The 6,446-nt window shown below is 55.0% G+C and overlaps 1 pseudogene; it reads left to right on the top strand.

Moving 5' to 3' along the window:
* The first annotated feature begins 4,367 nt into the window (after window positions 1-4,367).
* LOC115833916 lies at window positions 4,368-5,644 on the top strand (annotated as a pseudogene).
* Window positions 5,645-6,446: the final 802 nt, after the last annotated feature.

The raw sequence follows: 6,446 nt of genomic DNA on the forward strand, positions 1-6,446 counted from the left end.
AGCCAGGGTGTGAGTTTCTGTTGGTCTTTTTTTTTTTTTTGAGACAGAGTCCCACTCTGTTGCCCAGGCTGGAGTGCAGATCTTGGCTAACTGCAACCTCCACCTTCTGGGTTCAAGCGATTCTCCTGCCTCAGCCTCCTGAGTAGCTGGGATTACAGGTACCACACCTGGCTAATTTTTTAAATTTTAGTAGAAACAGGGTTTCGCTATATTGCCCAGGCTCAAGCAATCTTCCTGCCTTCGACTCCCAAAGTGCTGGGATTACAGGCATCAGCCACCACACCACACCCAGCTTCATTTTATTTTCTTAACTTGTTACCATCAGAGTGTAAGCTCTATGAGGGCAGGAATTTTTGTCCGTCTTGTTCTCTGTTTGTCACCAGTGCCTGACACACCCCAGGAAGAACAGGATGGGTCTGAGGGCTCCTAAAGGGAGCCAGGGGACCCCTAGTACATCTGCTGACGTGATGAGGCCCCCTCGAGCCAGCCTAGCTTGTTTTTTTTTTTTTTTTTGAGATGGAGTCTGGCTCTGTTGCCCAGGCTGGAGTACAGTGGCATGATCTTGGCTCACTGCAACCTCCACCTCCCAGGTTCAAGCCATTCTCCTGTCTCATCCTTCAGAGTAGCTGGGATTACAGGCGCCCACCACCACACCCGGCTAATTTTATATTTTTAGTAGAGACGGGGTGGGGGGTTTCACCATTGACCAGGCTGGTCTCAAACTCCTGACCTTAGGTGATCCACCTGCCTCGGCCTTCGAAAGTGCTGCAATTATAGGCGTAAGCCACCGTGCCTGGCCCTAGCCTAGCTTTTGTAGCATGCAACTGTCTCCTTTTTATACGCCCTAAATAATCTGTTTTTGAACTCCTTGTTTCTGTGCTGTCCTTCTTAGCCCAAGACATTCAGGGTGCTTTGCTTGTTGTCAAACCAGGGAAAGGAGAAAACTCCTGTGCCTTTCTGGGCCAGCCTGTCACCCTGGCCTGGTCGGCAGCCATTCCCCTACCTCCTCACTCAGGGAACTGTCACGCCAGGAACCGTGGAGAGGCACAGCCTGTTTCAGACCAGAAAGGTCGGAGGCCACCCATGGCCTTCAGGATGGCACCCGCCTGCCTGCCTGGCAACAGTGACCCCTCAGTGCAGTAACAATGGGCCCATTTTCTCCTCTGGATGAACAAGAAGGGGGGCTGTTTGTACAAAGGAAAGGCAGGCTGGGGCCTGTGCTCAAGAATAAACCGGACGATTTCCTGGCCTGGGTCCTTAATCCTTTCATCCTGGCCTAGGGGCAAGAGGGAGGCCCTCTATGTTATTTGTGCCTCATGGTAGGGTCCTGCTGGGCCAGGTAGAGTCTAGGGAGCGCAGGCCAAGCACTCTCTACACCGATTGCACCTAATCTTCGAGTTTCCCTGTACACACAGGCATTGTCCTAATTTTACAGCTGTGGAAAGTGAGGCCCAGGCCAGGCGCGGTGTCTTATGCCTGTAATCCCAGCACTTTGGGATGCGGGTGGATCACCTGAGATCAGGAGTTCGAGACCACCCTGGCCAACATGGTGAAACCCCGTCTCTACTAAAAATACTAAAATTAGCCGGGCATGGTGGCGGGTGCCTGCAATCCCAGCTACTCGGGAGGCTGAGCCAGAAGAACTGCTTGAACCCGGGAGGCGGAGGTTGCAGTGAGTGGAGATTGCACCACCGCACTCCAGCCTGGGAGACAGAGTGAGACTCAGTCTCAAAGAAAAAAACAACAATAAAAAAAAAACAGGCCAAGAGGTGTGAAGGGAACACACTCCAGGTCTGGAGGGCCAGGACCACTTCCAATTCTGGGGGAAGTTATTGCTGAAATTCTGTTTTTCTCTTTCTTTCTTTCTTTCTTTCTTTCTTTCTTTCTTTCTTTCTTTCTTTTCTTTCTTTCTTTCTTCTTTTTCTTTCTTTCTTTCTTTCTTCTTTCTCTTTCTTTCTTCTCTTTCCTTTCTCTTTCTTTTTTCTTCTTTCTTTCTTTCTTTCTTTTTCTTTCTTTTCTCTCTCTTCTTCTTCTTCTTTCTCTCTCTCTCTCTCTCTCTCCTCTTCTCTCTCTCTCTCCTCTCTCTCTCTCTCTCTCTCTCTCTCCTCTCTCTCTCCTCTCTCTCCTCTCTCTCTCTCTCTCTTCTTTTTCTTTCAGAGATAAAGTCTCACTGTTCCCCAGGCTGGAGTGCAATGCTGTGATCACAACTCACTGCAGCCTCAAAATACTGGTCTCGGCTGGGCCAGTGGCGGCTCACACCTATAATCTCAGCACTTTGGGAGGCCAAGGCAGGTGATCACCGAGGCCAGGAGTTCGACACCAGCCTGGCCAACATGGTGAAACTCTGTCTCTACTAAAAATACAAAAATTAACTGGGTGTGGTGGCGCGTGCCTGTAATCCCAGCTACTCGAGAGGTTGAGGCAGGAGAATCGCTTGAACCCGGGAGATGGAGGCTGCAGTGAGCCGAGATTGTGCCACTGCACTCCAGCCTGGCGACAGAGGGAGACTCCGTCTCAAAAAACAAAAAAATCCTGGGATCAAGCTATCATGCCACCTCAGCCTGTCAAGTAGCTGGGACCACAGGCATATGCCACCATGCCTGGCTGTGTTTTTGCATTTTTCTAGAGATAAGGTCTCATTACATTGCCCAGGCTGGTCTTGAACTCCTGGCCTCAAGTGATCCTCCCACAGTGGCCTCCCAAGAAATTCTTAGTAAACGTTTACAAATGAGATTCCAAAACAGCACTTCAATAATAGTGGTTATATTTTATAGTTCTCTACACAGAAAAAAAAATGCTGCTTGTAACACTCATAGACACAAAAGTATTTCTCTGCCTATTTAAATAATTCTGGATTGTAGTGAGCCATCAGGATTTTGGCAGCCAGATGTCACCATGATTTCTCATAAAACTGATGATGTTACATCAGTGGTGGCCTGAATCAAGATGCTGGGATGCCTGTAACCTACAGACTGGTTTCAGACTCCAAAGGCAACCTCTTTTTTTATTTTTTTTTGAGACGGAGTCTGGCTCTGGCACCCCGCCACCCAGGCTGGAGTACAGTGGTGTGATCTAGGCTCACCGCAACCTCCGCCTCCAGGGTTCAAGTGATTCTTCTGCCTCGGCCTCCTGAGTAGCTGGGATTACAGGCATGCACCACCATGCCCAGCTATTTATTTTTTATTTTTAGTAGAGATGGAGTTTCAAAATGTTGGCCAGGCTGGTCTTGAACTCCTGACCTCAAGTGATCTGCCCACCTTGGCCTCCCAAAGTGCTGGGATTACAGGCGTGAGCCACCACGCCGGGCCCTGGCCTCTTTTTTTAAGTTGGAAAACCCATCCATCTTAGCGGGCAGGTATATCCGACGTCTCGTTGAAGGCCTTTGGTGAGGTGGCGTCGTCTCTTGAGGTTTATGTCCGGGATCAGGGCTGCTTCTCCACTTGGGGTCACAACCTCTGGCTCACCACCTTGTCCGAAGCCAGCCCACTAAGTCACGTTTCAGGCCTGAAAACCAACAACAAAAGATCCATAAAGACAGAAGTCCTGGGACTGGCTCCTAACGACCGCCAGTGACAAGCTTGTGGCAGTGAGCACAGGTGTCCCTCAGGCTCAGCTCAGTCCCTGTGGGTTGCAGGACCTGCCCTTGGAGGTGGGCCCGGGCAGGAGGTCTTGGGGCCTCAGGACCTGGGCCACCTGGGGCCTTTTTTTTTTTTTTTTTCTTTTTGAGATGGAGTCTTGCTCTGTCGCCCAGGCTGGAGTGCAGTGGTGTGATCTTGGCTCACTGCAAGCTCCACCTCCTGGGTTCAAGCGATTCTCCTGCCTCAGCTTCCTAAGTAGCTGGGGTTACAGGCGCCCACGATCATGCATGGCTAATTTTTGTATTTTTAGTAGAGGCGGGGTTTCACCATGTTGGTCAGGTTGGTCTCAAACTCCTGACCTCGTGATCTGCCCACCTTGGCCTCCCAAAGTGCTGGGATTACAGGCGTGAGCCACCGCGCCCAGCCCACCTGGGGCATTTTTGTTGCTGTACAATAGAAACAAGTTCTCTATATGTTCCCCAGGCTGGTCCAAACTCCTGGGCTCAAGTGATCCTCCCACCTAGACCTCCCAAAGTGCTGGGATTTCAGGCATGAGCCGCTGTGGCCGGTCAGAACCTGGGGCCCTTTGAACTTTGATTCCTCAGCAATTTTGTCAGCCCTGGCTTGGGCTGAGAAGCCCCTGTGAAGCCCAGAGAGGGAAAGGAACATGTCCAGGATCACACAGGAATCATGCCTCGAGCCTCCCCAGCCACGGACTTGTCTCCATCCAGGGCATTTCAGCCCCTGCAAGGGCAGTGGCCTGCCCCTCCTCCTTGGAGCCAGGAAGGGATGCAGTGCCACAGGGATCTGGCTCTGTCCCAGGCCCTGTGGGGCTGGCAGTTGAGTAAGCAGTCAGGCTGGGCGCACCCATCCCTCCCCCACTCCCCACCGCCCCGCATAGTGCATTCATGCAGCTGGGCCCCGCCCCGTCTCCAGAGGCACCTTCCACTAGCAACAGTCTCCCCAGGCACAACACAGCTAACACAAGGCCCCGCAGGCAGGACTCTGGGACAGACACAGGCCAGGTGAGCATCTGAACAAGGGGCAGTCGGCCACAGGGTAGGCTTGCGGGAGTCCCCACCTTGACCTCTCTCCCTTCCAGCTGCCCAGAGCCCAGACCAAGCATGGATGCTGTGGATGCCACCATGGAGAAACTCCGGGCACAGTGCCTGTCCCGCGGGCCTCGGCATCCAGGGCCTGGCCAGGTGAGCTGTCCCCTCTCACCTTCCTGACCCCGGCCCCTGAGACCACTGTTCCAACCGTGTCCCCTGCCTCCAGGTTTTTCCGCCAACTAGACCGGGACGGGAGCAGATCCCTGGACGCTGATGAGTTCCGGCAGGGTCTGGCCAAACTCGGGCTGGTGCTGGATAAGGCGGAGGCAGAGGGTGTGTGCAGGAAGTGGGACCGCGACGGCAGCGGGATGCTGGATCTGGAGGAGTTCCTTCGGGCACTGCGGGTGAGCCCCCATCTCACAATCAAGGCGTGTGCCCTGGGCATGGGGTGACAGAGGATGCTGAGATGTGGAGATGGGACTCCTCCCGAAGAGCTGCTGTTAAGAGGTGCCTGCTGGGGCATACAGCCCCGGTGCTCTGCACAGCGTCTTGGGGGTTTGGGTCTGCTACTCACCACCCCCAGTCACCACCTCCTGTCCCAGCCCCCATGTCCCAGGCCCGGGAGGCAGTCATCGCAGCTGCATTTGCCAAGCTGGACCGCAGTGGGACGGCGTCGTGACGGTGGACGACCTCCGCGGGTGTACAGTGGCCGTGCCCACCCCAAGGTGCGCAGTGGGAAGTGGACGAGGACGAGGTGCTGCGCCGCTTCCTGGACAACTTCGACTCCTCTGAGAAGGACGGGCAGGTAGGTGGGTGGCTGCGGGGGGGGGCCCCTCCCCAGGCAGTTCCTCGGCCGTGCCCCCTCACTGCCCTCTGTTCCCAGGTCACACTGGCGGAATTCCAGGACTACTACAGCGGCGTGAGCGCCTCCATGAACACGGATGAGGAGTTTGTGGCCATGATGACCAGTGCCTGGCAGCTGTGAGCAGCTCCGGCTCAGCCCTGCTACCCTGGCCTGTCACTCCCAACCCCCGCCGGAGACCTCCCTTCCCTGGCCCCTTCTCTCCTGGGTAGCCACACCACACAGCAGGGAGGGCAGGTGGGGGAGTGGAGGCTGCAGGACTGGTAGACCAGTCCCTGTTGGGCCACCAGGCGGAGGTGGGACAAAGTCCTAACAGGAGTCCACTGACTCAGGACCCCAGGGAGAAACGCTCTCCCACCCACGCCATGCTGACCCGAGGCCTTGAAGCCCCTGCGGACGCCCCCGCCGAGGTCCCCCGATCCCCCCACCCGGACTGCTCTCCCCGCCCCTCCCTTGCGGGTCCTCACAGGAAGCCAGGTGACCCCGGGTGGGAGGCTGTGTGTAGAGGCCACCCTGGAAGGAAGTTTAGACCTGCCCAGGTGTGGAGCGAGGGCAAGGGGCATCCTAACCTCAGAAACCAAAATAAAGCCTTTAAAAAAAAACATCTGTACAACATCAATCCCCAATCAGAAGATGGCAAATGGGGAATAAAACTAAGCAGTTAAACACGTCCAGCGAGCCAGTATGTACACTCTTGTGAGCACCCGAGGCTGGGAGCTCTGGGCGGGGCAGAAAAGACCGGCGACTTGCAGCGGGGGTGGGGGTAAAGTACGGGTGGTGGTGGAGAGAACAGGGCTGTGGCTGGACCCCGGCACTGGTGACACGTTGGTGGGAGCATGAGGCCACAGGCTGTGGAAGGTCCTCGCCGGAGAGGTGGAGGCCGTTCCTGGTCAGGGCTTCCTGAGGCCCCTGGGGCATGCAGAGGCCAGGGTTTTATTAAAAGTTTAATGTAGT

This window comes from Nomascus leucogenys, unplaced genomic scaffold, assembly GCF_006542625.1.
Source record: "Nomascus leucogenys isolate Asia unplaced genomic scaffold, Asia_NLE_v1 002191F_12979_qpd_obj, whole genome shotgun sequence".
Lineage (NCBI taxonomy): Eukaryota > Metazoa > Chordata > Mammalia > Primates > Hylobatidae > Nomascus > Nomascus leucogenys.